Below are 17,806 nucleotides of genomic sequence, written 5' to 3'. Positions count from 1 at the left end.
ATGAAGAGGCGGATAGGGAGATTAAACATATGGGCAAATATGCCACGGCCCGAACCTATGGCGAGGGTGAAAGGCCTAGTTCGGTCCTCGCTAAAAAACTGAAGGGCAAAAGAGGGAAGCCGCTGATTACGGAGATGAAAGCTCAAGGTGGCCAGACTACAACAAATTAAATGGACATCGCTAACATATTCCGATGCTTTTACGCAGATTTGTATTTCTCCAAAGGTGGAGACATCTCTGCTGAAACCAAAGAGTATCTAGAGCACATTGAGCTCCCTATGCTCTCCAATACCCATAGGCAGTTTCTCATGCTCCCAATCACAAAAGACGAAATAATAGTGGCACTTGCCTCTATGAGGTCAGGCAGCGCCCCCGGAATCGACGGCCTCACTGTGGAATTTTACAAGGCTTTCCAAGAGCAGTTGATTCCCCACCTCTCCACCTTGTTCGATGACATCTACATGGAAGGGTCCATGAGGGAAGCACTATTAGTCACTATACTTAAGCCTGGGAAGGCACACGCTGAGTGCAGCTCTTACAGACCGCTATCCCTATTGAACATAGACACTAAGCTGTTCGCAAAGGTCCTAGCAACACGCTTAGCACTCCTTGCACCTGAGCTGGTGGCACCCGAAAAGCGGGATTTATTCCCATTAGAAATTTGACATACAATATCCGCACTGTCTTGGGAACCATGCAACATGTTAAGCAGGATACGAAAGCTATCTGAGTATTCCTGGACATGGAAAAAGCCTTTGACTCTGTAGAGTGGCAGTTCCTGTATCGGGTGCTACAGAGGATGGGGCTGGGTGCCCCTTTTCTACAGATGATCGGTGCCCTCTACAACAAGCCCTCGGCCAGGATACGTATTGACAATTTGGTCTCGGAACGCTTCCTCATTGGAAGAGGCACGCGGCAAGGGTGCCCACTCTCCCCTCTATAATACGCCCTGGTAGCAGAACCACTAGCCTGCACACTGCAGGAGTATCACGGCAATGAGGGCATGTGCTTCCCGACCTACCAAATAGTTGTATCAATGTATGCTGATGACACCCTGGTGCATGTACGCAACCCTGAAAATAATCTGTCCGCAATGCTTAGAGAGATTGTGCATTTTAGTCTGCCTAGCCTGGTCGGGCAAACAGCCCAGAGTTAGATGGTTACTGCTCACCCTGCCATACAGCGTGGGAGGTTTAGGAGCGCCAGATCTAGAACTGTATTATCGAGTTGCACAGGCATCACATTTACACACCTGGATACACAGAGACAAACAGATACCGCACGTCCATATGGAACAATTGTTCGCATGCCCAATTCTGCTCCTGGCCACGGTGTGTCTGCCTACGGATCGAAGGACTGGACTCCTTGACTCAATCTCAGCCACAAACCATGCTTGATATTCGTTACTGCAGAGACAGGGCGGAGCGTTGCTCTACTCGCCGGTCATGCCTATAGATTGGCTCCTATGGCTCTCTCCCATTGAGGAGAGGGGAGTAGTTCGGGTGCTATTGAAACTCAGTATACTTCTAGCGGGGGATCTCTTCAATGAAGGAGTAGTTAAAACCTGGGAACAGGTGGTGGGTGATAGACGTGATGTTCCGATGCTGCACCGCTTCCAGTTTCACAGAGTCCGGAGTGCCTTCTTAGATCTACTGGGCACGGACCTGGCGGAACCACCCGAAGTGCTGGAACTTACTTACGTAATAAAAACAAATACACCCCGCAAACTACTGACTAATATGTACAGATTAGCGGTATCCCAAGGAGAACTGCAGCTCATGAAGGCCAGAGTGGCATGGCAAAGGGACCTACAGACCACTATCGACAACGATATGTGACGCTACTGCTGCACCAACACGAAGCGCATTTCCGTTATTGGGAGGCATAGATTGATACATTTTAAATTTCTCCGGAGGGTATATTACACCCAGGAGAGGCTACACAGATGTGGCCTCCTTGACGCCCACGGGCTAAGTTTGCGCAAGATAAGATCCGTTTCATTCAATCATTCCGCCAGACAGTGGCATGTGAGAGATGTCGAGCACCTAATGCTGACTTTTTTCATATGGCTTGGAAATGCCCAGTGATACAAACCTACTGGAATAGAATCTTTGCTGAGATGAGCAAAATCCTGGAGGTGGAGCTTGCTCCCGACCCTGGCCTTGCGCTCATCGGACACTCTAGAACTCTCCCTGTTGCAATCCGGAGGCTCGCTGATATGGGAATGCTGATTACTAGAAGGGTGGTTACGCACTGCTGGATGAGGGGGCCCCATCCCACAATAACCTGATGGTCACGTGACATGCTATACTGCAGCACTCAATTCGAACACTATAGCGAACTACTGCCACCCAAAAGCCGCCCCAAAAATTTCTGGGGTCTATACCAATCATACCTGCGGGAAGGGGTCTCTAACTTGGAAGATGGGACCACCGAGATACAGGCTGACACTACTGTTGGTTCGGAGCCACGCGCTGCTGCAGAGAGGTGATAAATGCGCAAACAACGCACCCTCATGAGCTATCAAGGGAAAGGGAGCGCATCGGTGTGGAGTGAGATGTGGAGAGTGCGCTGGATGACATTACACCACGAGTGACTATGAGACACCTGGGCGCACGGCCAGCGCGTAATTACTCGCTGCACTGTGATGATTTCTACCTGTCAGATAGTTGGGCACAAATATTTGTATGTGTTCTGAATTCTAAATGAGTCGACAACAGCGTGTAAATACACTTCTGAACTTAGTGTATGCATAGGGGGGGAGGGATTTTAGTATGTATATTTGTTTGATTTCAAGGACCCTATAGTTCACTGGCCTGCTGCACTAAGGTTGCTCTGGATCTAGACGGGGGAGTGGGGGGACTGTATACAGATTTATAACATTACTGAAAGGATGAGTCGCCTGGACATCCTGAGCTAGAACTGATTGATTTGTGTACACCTTATACATGCCACGCCGCCGGGTCCCAGGGTTGTCGGCTGATGGGCTGTGTTAATTCGGAAGAGATTAGTGAAAGCTACGTTCAAACCGGCCGGCCCTCTGGGTTGTAGACCTGATGCTGTGTTCTTGATGATGTGTAAAATAAAGGACTTTTGAAACTCAAAAAAGTAAAAAAGAAAAATAAAATAAATAAATAAATAATTAAAAAAAGAGGGGAGGACACAGGAGAGGTGGAATGACGTATAAACCCTTTCTTTAACATATCATCCAGATATTGTTTCAGGTATTCCGTCTCAGGGGCTGTAAGGGCATAGACACGACTGACTGGTAAGTCGGCGCCAGGTATCACGTCTATACGGCATTCTTAGCTACGATGAGGGGGTAGCTTAGTGGCTTCTTTTTCATCAAAGACTGAATTGAACTCCTCATAGATTTCCGGAAGGCAAGTGGAGGCGGCTATTGTATGGATGGCACAGCATAGCGGCTGAATCCCTTCACTAGCCTCCTGGTAACAATTCAAAATACAGTAAGGAGATTTAAATGTCACTGTCCTGGCAATCCAATCTATCAGGGTATTATGAACTTGCAGCCAAGGGAGCCCTAAAATGGCACCAAAATTTGGGACATCAATTAAATCAAAAGCAATGTATTCTGAATGCCCATTACCACATACCACCACAAGAGCGGGGGTTTGATAAGCGATCAATCCTGAAGATAATTCTGTGCCATCCACAGCCCGTACTGTTTCAGGATGAGCTTTGGGCACAAATGGGACAACAATCTTTTTTGCTAGCTGTATATCTAGAAAGTTACCCGTAGCCCCTGAATCTAAAAGGATATCAACGCTTTGTCGATTCTGTGGAGAGACAATTAATGTTACAGGTAGCATGAAGTGTTTCGGCATCAAATGTACGATTTTCTTGGCAGATGAGACCTTGTTTAACATAACACTTGAAGAACTGGTCTCAACTTTCTTCAATCTCTTTTGTTTTCCTCTACGTAGGAATTGCTGTGACTGCTGGCAATGTTCTTTGGAGAAGCACGAGGGCACACAGGGCATTCCTTGGCATAATGTCCCCTTTTCTGCAGTAAAGACAAAGATTATTCTTTCTCCTCTTGTCTTTTTCTTCTGCGGATAAAGAACCTCTCAAAACCCCTATTTGCATGGGTTCGGACGTATCCTTGGTTTCTTTCTTTTCGGTCCTTACCAACAAATACCGAGGAGGATTGGGACGTACTCTTTCTCCTTTTCTGTTCATGCAATCGATGATCCAATTTAACCACTAGATCTATAAACGATGGACAGTCTTCAGGCGGGTTTACTATCTGAGATAGAAGATCCTTCAATTCGTCACTCAGTCACCGATAAAACAAAGAGGTTCTCTTCTCCTAAGGGCCAATGGGTTTCTGTTATTAGACGATTAAAGGTAGTAATATCAGTGAGAAGGTCCTTAGATCCTTGCCTGAGATTGAGAAGAGCGTTGTCACTGGCCTGCATAAAAATATGTTTAAAAAAAAGGTTCTTCATTTTTTCCTGAAACAAATTGAAACTATGCAGCAAGGGGTTGTTGTTTTCTACCAAGGGCACAGCCCACTCTGCTGCGTTACCCGCCAAATAAGAAATGATAAACGCTACCTTAGCAGCGTCATCAGGAAAAGCCGGTGCTTTACAAAAGAACTGTAGTTGGCACTGGTTCATAAAGATACTGAACTTGGAGCTGTCTCTACTAAATATCCCAGGCATAGCCAAAGGAACCGGACTAGGAGTATGTACTGTGACCTGAACTGGAGGTTTATTACTTTCTCCTCATGAGGCGGAGGCCGTGTTATGAGTGGGAACTGTGAAGTGAGCAGGTTGGATGTAACTTTTCTTACTCCTAGGGATGGTACCTTTACTTTCTACTGCTTCAACAGTTCTCAGCTGCATCACCTAGGCTTGTAATCTTAGGTTCTCTGTTCGTAATCTTCCTACTTCTGATTGAAGATCTACTAATGCGATAGCTAGTTCTTCTACTGTAGGTCTCTGGAGAGCATTGTGTAAGGACTGGTCTAAAGGAACACTAGCCCCTCTGGATTCATGTTCACTCAGGTGGAATACAATTGTGGGCTTGGCTTTCTGTCGCGTACAAGCAGGATTCCACGGAAGCGAAGATGAAGGCTCCCAGCACTTCCAGCTAACAACACCTGAAGGATTAGTAACACGTGCCCACAGATAATTGTTCTCAAGGAGAGATAGTGTCCGTATACAAAGAAGCGTAGAACACTATATGTAGGAGGTTGGGTGTTATGAAGCGGCTCCAAAACAACAGATGTAGGGACTAACAAGTTCAAACACTCAATGGCGGTAATACATGTTGTTCGGCCCAAAGGGGGAGGGGTATTCAGAAAGGGCGGAACAGCCACACATTCACGGAGGGGAAAAATACAACGGCTTTACTGGAACTACCAGAAGGTATATGACAAAAGGTAAAAACCCGGCATGCAGTACGGCCCCACAAGCATAAGGAGCGGAACCGCAACTTGCAGGGAAAAAGAAAGGCAAGGTCTGCTGTCCCGCTCCCCAGAGGGCAAACAAGAGCGGAACTGCTAAACTCAAACAAAATAACACAAAGCAAACTCCAACTAGGCTACTAGCCCACTCCAAAGGGTGGAGAGACAAGCTGAACGCCAAAGCACGTAGCACAAAAAAACGGTAATGCTTGTTGCCCGACTCCGAATGAGGAACGAGGAGTGGACTGCACAAGCACTTACCAGCAAGAAAGAGGGATCTCGTAGACAAGCTCAGGAATCTGCGGATCGGGGAATGAGAACGCCAGCAGTGAATACTGGAATACAGGAAAGGAAGAAGGGGGCGTGGTCACTACGAGTCAGGAAGTAAGCTAAGCAACATCTTGCGAGAGAGACAGCTTTTTACGTTCTTTAGGGACCATCTAAATTACCCCTCACGTGGAAACACCTCGCATCATATGCATCAATGTTCGCCCCTAGCCTTAAGAATACTATTGATTCCTAACAAACAATTCCTAGTTTCGAATATTAACAACTACTTGACAGCCAATTAGCATGTAGTGCGTGATCGGGACGGTGCGCTTAGAGTGCACGCAAGATGCGCGGATCCACCAAGGTCATAGATATATATGTATTTTTACTTGTAATTTTCTCAGGAACTACTGAACAGATTTACACCATTTAAGCAAAAGGCACAAGTCTGAACCAAGGACTACCACTTTGCCAAATTTGGTGTAATTCCGTTCAGCTATGCAGGTTGTAGCCCTGATGAACGATTCCTATGGAAAATTGCATGGGCAAACACATTTTGGGACCCCCTTTTTTCTCGGCCCCCGCTTCAAATGCAATATGTTAGACCCAGGGATTTCCCCTTCCCACATAGCTAATTTTTAAACAAGCACTGGAGCCGAACTTCGTTTTAATTTTTTTAAGGCGGATCCCTGCACCCAGCGCACATTTCTCAGTTTTTTTTAAAACAAAAAAAATCTTTTTTGGGCCCCAGGTCTAGAGTGTCAAAATATTTCTTAACTGCCCCCTTTATACGTTTTAAACACTTGTTACACTACTTTCTAGATCAGGGGTCTCCAAACCGGTCCTGGAGGGCCGGATCCATGCCAGATTTTTGGGATATCTCCATTGAGATACATGTAGTAATTTTAAAAATCGGGCATGGATCCGGCCCTCAAGGAACGGTTTGGAGACCCCTGTTTTAGATCCTCACTTCTACAGAGGCTCAAAATGGCTGCCAACACTTCCTGGTTTCAAATGTTGACAACCACTTCACAGCCAATCAGCATTCTGCGCGGGATCGGGACAGTGCGCTTATAATCCGCGCAAGGTGCACGATCCACCGAGGCCATAGATATATATGTACTTTTAATTGTAATTTTCTCAGGAACTACTTAACAGATTTACACCATATAATCAAAAGGCGCGAGTCTGAACCAAGGACTACAACTTTGCCAAATTTGGTGTAATTTCGTTCGGGCTGCAGTCACGATGAACGGTACCTATGGAAAATTGCATAAGGAAAACATGTTTTCGGACCCCCTTTTTTCTCAGCCCCCGGTTCACAAATCACCCCAAGATTTTCAGGATAGGAGCAGACCGTAGCGCTCGACCCGTTTTGAAAATTTTGCGCAGATCCGTCAACCAGCGCCAAAGTTATTCCAAATAGAATGTTGCGGATTTCCTATGGAAAATAGGTCCTAACTATCACTACCTACTGGTGACCGCCAGTAGGTAATATATATATATATATATATCTATATATATATATATATATATATATATATATATAGATATATATATAGTCGCTCCAAAAGTTGTCCACCTTTAAGTAGCACGCGACCAGCAGCTTGATTTATGTGTAGGTAAGGACGGGGATCTGCTTGCAGATGCCGCTCCGTAGTGGATTTGCCAGACGCGTTTCGAAGCTCCATATGCTTCTCTTCAGAGGCTTTAACGGAAGCAGTGTGCGCAATCGCTGACTCACTTCCCCACTGTTTAGTATGGGAAGTGTAGTGCGGAGAGCACACAATCACGTCCTGTATGGACCCGCAAGTGGGCCCGTCCACGTTCCTGTATACGGCTGCTGTTTCACTTTCGTGACCCCCAAGAGTTACGGGGTGGTGCATACTCCGCGGCTGGACGGCCGCGTATTAATAGTCGCTCCAAAAGTTGTCCACCTTTAAGTAGCATGCGACCAGCAGCTTGATTTATGTGTAGGTAAGGACGGGGATCCGCTTGCAGATGTCGCTCCGTAGTGGATTTGCCAGACGCGTTTCAAAGCTCCATATGCTTCTCTTCAGAGGCTTTAACGGAAGCGGTGTGCGCAATCGCTGACTCACTTCCCCACTGTGTAGTATGGGAAGTGTAGTGTGGAGAGCACACAATCACGTCCTGTATGGACCCGCAAGTGGGCCCGTCCACGTTCCTGTATACGGCTGTTGTTTCACTTTCGTGACCCCCAAGATTTACGGGGTGGTGCATACTCTGCGGCTGGACGGCCGCGTATTAATATTTGCTCCAAAAGTTGTCCACCTTTAAGTAGCACGCGACCAGCAGCTTGATTTATGTGTAGGTAAGGACGGGGATCCGCTTGCAGATGCCGCTCCGTAGTGGATTAGCCTGACGCATTTCGAAACTCCATATGCTTCTCTTCAGAGGCTTTAACGGAGGCGGTGTGCACAACTGCTGACCCACTTCAATTTTTTTCTTCATTTTTTAGCACTTGCTGCACTATTCAATCAATAAAATAGTGAGAGGCAGTAAGTTATTTGCTAGACCCACAGATTGTTATTCTGAATCTTCATTCATGTGGTGTTCAGTTGTTGCATGTTTTTCATTTTGTTTAGTTTGTTGTTCAGTTTGCTGTTACTTACTAGTTACAGTATTCACAATTTAAATAATCACCTCACTATGTGGGCAAATAATACTTAACAAATGCCTCTAATAAGGATTGGTGTGATGTTTCCAAAGGAAAGGAGGCATACATTTACTACTAATAGGGTTATAAGGTATATTCTCTATACTTCATTCTGGTGAGGGCAGGGAATGAGAGAGTGTGCAAAGATGTTCTAAATAAATTTGAGAACAATATAGTCTGATGATATCAAAGGGACATGAAGGATATAAAGGAATATATACATGGAAGAGAATACAAAAAGATATGCAAGGATGTAAGACGACATAAAAGGATACAAAAGGATATAAAGAAAGTGTAGTGTAGTTCCTATATTCCCAATAGGCTCTGCGCATTGGAATAATATACACTATAGATTTGACATAGGACTGAGGTCAGTATGTCTCTATCGAGTATATTAAACTTAATTGTGTGTTTGCCAGCTAAATCAGAGGTCACTAGAAACTTTCTCGAATAAACAAGAAGGGATTAGTCTCTGACAACCGCATAAACATGACAACTTTGTTTCCCCTAAAAACCGAAACAATATCTTCAGATATTGATTAAACACCAAGGTACATAACCTGAACTAAGGTTTTGCAATGTCCAGCCTAATAGCATGATAGAACATTATTATGACTGACCATGTTGCAACATGACCAAGTCCTGTTCCATGATGTCTATGGCAGAAGACACTTTGCTGTTCAATGAATATATCCTGGACAATAGAGTTGTTAACCCATTGTCAACTACAGAGAGTGTTTTCTCTAAATTAATACGATCAATTTCTCGTATTCGTTCTGCAGTCTTGCATAATCTTTCATGCTTCATTATAAGCAGCATAGATACATGCATATATAAAACGTTTATGACACGGTTTTCTTGGTCCTAGCAAGAATTCCCTAAGATCAGCGCCATCTTTAAGTAAAGATAAGTGTTGCTTTACATCCTTAAGTGTAGATCTGTGTAGCCAATCAAGTCAGAGCTTCCCTGCACTGTATGTTGTTACTATTTCAGGATGCTGTCTTTGACCATATCTTGGGTCTGGCCTAGTGAATGTGAAACCCTGTGTTTTGTTCAGGAATCTATCTTGACAGTTGTTTGTGTCTGTGGGCCAGATCAACCATTTTTTCTAATCTGGATCTGTTCTGTTGTGATGCAAAATATTAGTATGTGCGTCAACCTCCCCCTCTGATGTGATATTACTATCAGGTGTAGGTATGGACGGATTGTTCATGTCTTTGATCTTGGCTAACCCAAGGCAAGATGTCTGTTGGACAGTGTCATTCAAAAGCATAATTTGCTCAGGAATGATGCAGGCTCTAAATAAAGCTTCTACCCCCTGAACCTGCCAATCTTTCATACCCCAGATAGTTTTTGTTTCAATGTTGTCTTTCCAAAAGTCGAAACCTAGTTTAGACAGTTGGGCATAAAAGGCTGCAGAATAAATCTGTTTTGTATTGGTCAACATACTTTTCAGTCTTGTTTGTTTTACATTTCTTTTTTTTAAAAACGTTATTTTGTCGCAGATTGATATAGTAAGTATACAATTGTGCCGACAGTTCGATTATTGACCCTTATACTCAATAGTTCTATAAGCATTCTTTACACAGCCCATCAGCCCACATCCCGAAGGCCGGGCGGCAGAAGGTGGCATCGTATCCAATCTGAGGAAGGATATCTTCAGGCTTCTGTACGGCAGGATGTCCTGATCTGCTTTTGACTTTTCTCCCCCAATTATTTCCCCCAACTCCCCAATAGACATCCCCCCCAACTTGGCATCATGAAATAAAGAACACGTGTACACAGTTTGTTCACCTCATTATGGCACTCCCAGGGACAGATACGACAGTAATACGCGACAATACTGAAAAAGAGAAAAACTTCTAGGCAACATATCTCAATGACTATCATGGTGGAACATTTATGTGCGTGTCAGGCTAGGCCCTACCCCAGATCGGGCCCCCTCGCCCCTCCCCCCCCACCCTCACTGTCAGACCCCGAGTCCTGAATAGCTCCGCACTCGTGCCATCTGAGTCCGCGGCAGACGCCCCCAGCACTCTCATCATTCTCCACGCAAGGAGGTCGTCCTGCAGTTTCTCATCCCTACGCACACGCTGCATGAAAGTTTCCTCTGCCAGGGACCATTCTCCCACATCCCGAAGCCATTGTGTAACCTCCGGGGCCCTCTGCCCCATCCATGTGATTGCGACCCTTCTCCGCTCCAACACCAACAACAGTTGCAACATTTTATACGGGAGCTTACACTTCCTGGGTTTGGGGACCAAGGCCAACAAACAGTGAAGGGGAGTCAGGTCCATCTGGATCTCGGTAATTGTGCAAATGTGCTCCACCACTGATCGCCAGAAGGCCTGAACTAACGGGCAGTCCCAGGCCAGATGGAGGAAGGCTGCCCCTCCCGCACCACACCGAGGACAGTCGTCCCTCTTTTCCGGGGATTGTTTTACATTTCTAAAGTAAAACGATTCAGCATTTGATACATTGAACCCTGAAATGTATGAAAACTTATTGGCAAACGTTTTTGAGCTACCCTTTGGTGGCGTAGGACAATGTTCCCATTGATTATACATTAATACATTTCTTGGATTTGCAGATTTGTGCAAGAAATGATGACCATAGTGATTATAACAATACATTTGTTCATAGTCTGAAGAACTGTCTAAATATTCATGATTAGTGAACACTGCAGATATTTCTAAGTCTGACATCATATTATTAACAGTCTCGAAGTCCCAATCACCAGAAAAAGTACTAGATGAAACAAAGTCACTTAATGAAATCTTGAATTGTGTGGATTCTTCAACAGCTCAGACGAGCCAAAAATGTCATATTCTGTTTTGTCCCAAGCTATACCATCAGGTACAGGAACGGCTGTGATGTTCACTAATCACATGCATCTTTGTTCACAATGGTATGATTTGTGTGGCTTGAGGAGTAAGTTAATGTTCTTACTTGCTGTGTCCATTTTGACATATCTGCCATTTATTAGCATACCCATAGTTATTACCAGAGCTAACCAAAGTAGAAGAAAAAGTACACCCAACACAATCCAAAGTTCAATCCATGGTGAAAACAGATAGGTCTTTTCCAGGTGATAAAAAAAAGTCATTTGCTTGTTCTTTGAAAGTTCTTTTGGCTGGTGTTGTTTCAGGTTCGCTGGGATCCTCGGAAAACGTATCAAAGGTAATGAAATTGCCAGAGGCAGCTCTGTCAATTGTTAGGATTGCATCAGGATTCGTTGAAATTGCTGGAACCACTTGATCACTTGTTACTTCATTGTAGACAGGTGTTTCTTGACTAACTGAGTTTCAAGAGGTACAATTTCCATGGCTTTGTTGCATAGTCCTTCTTTTCACACTGTAGATTCCTGAAAGGTGATGAGTCTCTCTGTTTGAACCTCTTGGATAGTAGCCAGATTAGTGCATCTGCTACTTGGTCGGAGTCCACTTGGCCTACTGCTTAGTATCGGCCACATACTGTGGTTTGATCAGGTCGATGGACACAAACCTGTTCTCATTTTTACCAGCCAGGGGCGGCTGTAATATTGTTCTTGATCCGTGGATTGCTAGGACAGGTACTGGTTGTCTGTTAGAAGGCCCAAATTCCTTATTGTCAACAATCTTTTCTCTGACTAGATCCAGGCAGGCCTTGCTGGGACGGTAGGTTTTCCTTCAGTGGCGGTTGGCTTCATTATCACGTTGCCTTGTTTTGTTCTTAGTTCATTTAAGTCCTGTAAAACAGCCAAACGATCTTTGATATCAAAATCTTGTTGGTCCATCACTGATGTCCAACATTGTCTGAGCTCATTCTCTGTTCTTGACGTATGTCCTCAACATCCTCAGCATGCCTGATTTTTAGACCTGCTACCTTCTTTTTGGTGAATTCAGGTTTCTTGTTTTTCTGAACGTGTTGATCGTCTTTGGACTTCACGCATTCTTCTTTTTTGTCTGACCGTCCTCTTTTTTCGAATTTCTGTGACGAAATCTGTCAGGTTTTCTCAAATTATCCCTATTCCTGAGGTTGTACCACCTATCAGAGGGCTCCTTTTGAGGAGGTCTACTTCTGGATTGAGAACGCTTCTCTTTAGAAGTTTGTTGTCTATTTTCCCACTTCTTTTTAGAAGAGGTAGGAGTGTTTTTAGTAAAGGCCTTTTCAGGACTTTCAGACAGTGGTGTAACTGTATAATTCTACTAATCTTTGTATGTTACTAAGTAATTCATCATCCAACATTGCTTCAATGTCAGGGTCAGGTGTGTAGCCGGCTAAGGCCGACCATGTTGTTTCTGGTCTACCTAGTGGACTGAGCCTGGTAATGTGATTTAAATGTTTTAGGGCGCCTTTAAACCAGAGCTCATGCTCCTGGGATTTGATTGGAATTTCAATATCCTCCAAAGGATTATACTCATCTGGTGGTTCATCTTCTTTGTAGAAGTGAAACATATGTGTAACTGGATTTGCTTCAGGGAAGACTATCCATGAATAGAACACCTCTGTCTGGTGATATTCATGTGCCTCTATCACAAAAACTGCCCTACCACCCCTTGATGTTAGGCCATGTTTTATACGTTTTATAGTGATGGCTTTCCTTAAATTTGGATGAATGATTATAGCATTCTCACTGGTTTCTTGGAAACCTGTTAGGTTGTAGGCTGCATCGGCTGGATCAGCCGCAGCTCCACCGGTTCCGGTGTTGTTATCCCCATTTAGGGACATTTGGTTTTAATGAAAACTGCAGAGCAAGTTTTAAGTGAAAAAAGATAAGGTGCACAATATTCTGGAACACTGTATCCTTCAACGTTGTACAAACCAAAAAATCTAATACATAGGATTTTCGTCCTACTCAGCTATGGTGGATATTATCCTTTTATCCACTCCAGACGTCTATTGGAGTATTACGGAAAAAAGGGGTCTCTGAGAAAAGCACAACTGAGTTACTTTAGTATCTAGCATTAAATTATTGCCTTACCACACGTTGGGCGCCATGTAGTGTAGTTCCTATATTCCCAATAGGCTCTGCGCAATGGAATAATATACACTCTAGATTTGACATAGGACTGAGGTCAGTATGTCTCTATCGAGTATATTAAACTGAATTGTGTGTGTGCCAGCTAACTCAGAGGTCACTAAAAACTTTCTAGAATAAACAAGAAGGGATTAGTGTCTGACAACCGCATAAACATGACAACTTTGTTTCCCCTAAAAACCGAAACAATATCTTCAGAGTCATGGAAACAATAGATAACTAGTTCACTCAGTCAATCGTGCATGCTTCGTTTCTACAGAGTTGCATAGAAATAGAGAGACAGGCATTTCAATAAAAGGGATTTATTGAACAGTCTTATTTCTCATGCAAGAGATATGAACTGCTACAATTGTTAGACAGAATGCAAAGTTTAATGAGTACAGCGAGAACAGTAAGATAAAATAATTCTGTAATAGCATTGTCTGTTGCTATGACATGTAAAAATTAAGCATGAGCGTAAAATCCGTTCCGCTTGCGGAATTTGCGGATTTTCGGCAAATTCGCAATCCGCGAATTCTCGTGAATTTGCCGAAAATTCGCAAATTCGCGTGCAGCGGATTTTTTTGCTTGGTCGCGCTTGACAAATACAATATTGCGGCGCGCGGCGTTCACTTACCGTCATTCAGCGTTTGAAGAGTTGTTTTTCTCCATATTTGCGTGTGCTGCGCCATTTTGGATCTTGCTGCGTGATCCCGCGGGAGTTTGTCGACCGTGATTACGTCATCGCGGCCCGCCACCTTGCACAGTGAGAGTTTGCCATTGCGAATACGTCATAAAGGCTCCTGATCACGTATAATCACTTTTGGATTAGAAATTTCACAAGTAAGTTGATGTTGTTTGTTTGGGGCATTACAGTTGCTGCAACTACAATTTTGGAACTTTTTCAGAACGTTAAATAAAATAAATTGTGGGTAGCCACAGTTTCCAGTAGGACCAGGGTTAGTTATGGGTGCATGATACAACTGTTTTGTTGAATTTCAACATCTTTTAGGGCATGGATGGCATTGGATTGGGGTGATTTTTGTGTGTTTTTCGATTTTTTGGCTGTTGTTGGGGCCTTTTGCCCAGGGGTACTCAGTGGTTCATTTTGAAGCCAGGCAGTGTGCTTTGTTGTGCCATAGGCCTGCACCCAGTCTGCCATGCTTTCATTCATTATGCCCAGGGGTACTCAGTGGTGCATGGACCGAGTCTTTCTGTGGGGTGTCTTGAATTTCAAAATGATTGAGGGCATGGATGGCATTGGATTGTGGTGATTTTTGTATGTTTTTCGATTTTTTGGCTGTTGTTGGGGCCTTTTGCCCAGGGGTACTCAGTGGTGCATGGACTGAGTCTTTCTGTGGGGTCTCTTGAATGTAAACCTCATGGAGGGCATGGATGGCATTGGATTGTGGTGATTTTGTGGGTTTTTCAATTTTTTGGCTGTTGTTGGGGCCTTTTGCCCAGGGGTACTCAGTGGTGCATGGACTGAGTCTTTCTGTGGGGTCTCTTTAATGTAAACATCATGGAGGGCATGGATGGCATTGGATTGTGGTGATTTCTGTGTGTTTTTCGATTTTTTGGCTGTTGTTGGGGCCTGTCCATGTGGGTGGGGGCCATTTTGAGGCCTGGTCAAGGCAGGGCCTGGCCATGTGGATGGGGGTCTAGGAGCCATTTTAAAGCCAGGCAGTGTGCTTTGTTGTGCCATAGGCCTGCACCCGGTCTGCCATGCTTTCATCCATTATGCCCAGGGGTACTCAGTGGTGCATGGATCGAGTCTTTCTGTGGGGTGTCTTGAATTTCAAAATGATTGAGGGCATGGATGGCATTGGATTGTCGTGATTTTTGTGTGTTTTTCGATTTTTTGGCTGTTGTTGGGGCCTTTTGCCCAGGGGTACTCAGTGGTGCATGGACTGAGTCTTTCTGTGGGGTCTCTTGAATGTAAACCTCATGGAGGGCATGGATGGCATTGGATTGTGGTGATTTTGTGGGTTTTTCAATTTTTTGGCTGTTGTTGGGGCCTTTTGCCCAGGGGTACTCAGTGGTGCATGGACCGAGTCTTTCTGTGGGGTGTCTTGAATTTCAAAATGATTGAGGGCATGGATGGCATTGGATTGTGGTGATTTTTGTGTGTTTTTCGATTTTTTGGCTGTTGTTGGGGCCTTTTGCCCAGGGGTACTCAGTGGTGCATGGACTGAGTCTTTCTGTGGGGTCTCTTTAATGTAAACATCATGGAGGGCATGGATGGCATTGGATTGTGGTGATTTCTGTGTGTTTTTCGATTTTTTGGCTGTTGTTGGGGCCTGTCCATGTGGGTGGGGGCCATTTTGAGGCCTGGTCGAGGCAGGGCCTGGCCATGTGGATGGGGGTCTAGGAGCCATTTTAAAGCCAGGCAGTGTGCTTTGTTGTGCCATAGGCCTGCACCCGGTCTGCCATGCTTTCATCCATTATGCCCAGGGGTACTCAGTGGTGCATGGATCGAGTCTTTCTGTGGGGTGTCTTGAATTTCAAAATGATTGAGGGCATGGATGGCATTGGATTGTGGTGATTTTTGTGTGTTTTTCGATTTTTTGGCTGTTGTTGGGGCCTTTTGCCCAGGGGTACTCAGTGGTGCATGGACTGAGTCTTTCTGTGGGGTCTCTTGAATGTAAACCTCATGGAGGGCATGGATGGCATTGGATTGTGGTGATTTTGTGGGTTTTTCAATTTTTTGGCTGTTGTTGGGGCCTTTTGCCCAGGGGTACTCAGTGGTGCATGGACTGAGTCTTTCTGTGGGGTCTCTTTAATGTAAACATCATGGAGGGCATGGATGGCATTGGATTGTGGTGATTTCTGTGTGTTTTTCGATTTTTTGGCTGTTGTTGGGGCCTGTCCATGTGGGTGGGGGCCATTTTGAGGCCTGGTCGAGGCAGGGCCTGGCCATGTGGGTGGGGGTCTAGGAGCCATTTTAAAGCCAGGCAGTGTGCTTTGTTGTGCCATAGGCCTGCACCCGGTCTGCCATGCTTTCATCCATTATGCCCAGGGGTACTCAGTGGTGCATGGATCAAGTCTTTCTGTGGGGTGTCTTGAATTTCAACATGATTGAGGGCATGGATGGCATTGGATTGTGGTGATTTTTGTGTGTTTTTCGATTTTTTGGCTGTTGTTGGGGCCTTTTGCCTAGGGGTACTCAGTGGTGCATGGACTGAGTCTTTCTGTGGGGTCTCTTTAATGTAAACATCATGGAGGGCATGGATGGCATTGGATTGTGGTGATTTTTGTGTATTTTTCAACTTTTTGGCAGTTGTTGGGGCCTGTCCATGTGGTTGGGGACATTTTGAGGCCTGGTCCAGGCAGGGCCTGGCCATGCGGGTGGGGATCTAGGGGCAATTTTGAAGCCAGGCAGTGTGCTTTGTTGTGCCATAGGCCTGCACCCAGTCTGCCATGCTTTCATCCATTATGCCCAGGGGTACTCAGTGGTGCATGGACCGAGTCTTTCTGTGGGGCGTCTTGAATTTCAACATGATTGAGGGCATGGATGGCATTGGATTGTGGTGATTTTTGTGTGTTTTTCGATTTTTGGGGTGTTGATGGGCCATGGCCATGTGGGTGGGGGCCATTTTGAGGACTGGTACAAGCAGGGACTGGCCATGTGGTGGGGTTCTAGGGGCCATTTTGAAGCCAGGCAGTGTGCTTTGTTGTGCCATAGGCCTGCACCCTGTCTGGCATGCTTTCATCCATTATGCCCAGGGGTACTCAGTGGTGCATGGGCCTAGTCTTTCTGTGGGGTGTCTTGAATGTAAACATCATTGAGGGCATGGATGGCATTGGATTGTGGTGATTGTTATGTGTTTTTCGATTTTTGGGGGTGGTGTTGGGGCCTGTCCATTGTTGGGGTTCAAGGGGGCCTGGGTCCTTCTGTCTAGTTCCCGTTAGTGATTTATCCTTAAAAGTGCCAGGTGCATATGTGAACTCCCTAGGGCTCGATTTAAATGGGGGCTGCCAACAGGAAACAGGTGCTTGGTTTCTTTATTGGTCCCTTGCCGTGTGATTCCTGTTCCTGTGGTTCTACCTTCGTTCCCTTGCTTCTAGCTCCATTCCAGCGGTCTTTTTTAGTGCTGGGCTTTGACCCCCCCTTTTTTCCCTGCCCCCCCCCCTGTTTTCCTATTCCCTTGGGAATTACTGAACCCTTCTATTGGGGACCTGTTTTTGATCTTTGGTGACGTTCCAGGATTTGCGGCTGCGTTTCCTTGAGTTGTATCGTCCCGTAATTATCCCTTTTTTGTATCCAAACTATCTTGTTATGCGCATTGTTTGGGTGGTTTCACGAAGGAGCTGAATAACGGCCGTTTTTGTGCTACCTTCATGTTCTTTTTTAGATTGCAGGGGTTTTTTGGGTGTCTTTCATATTCCCTTGATACCATTTTTCCCCTGTCCCTTTTTTGTCCAAAGA

The sequence above is a fragment of the Lissotriton vulgaris genome, chromosome 10 (genome assembly GCF_964263255.1).
Source record: "Lissotriton vulgaris chromosome 10, aLisVul1.2, whole genome shotgun sequence".
In the NCBI taxonomy this organism is placed as follows: domain Eukaryota; kingdom Metazoa; phylum Chordata; class Amphibia; order Caudata; family Salamandridae; genus Lissotriton; species Lissotriton vulgaris.
Note: the sequence above shows the minus strand (reverse complement) of the source record.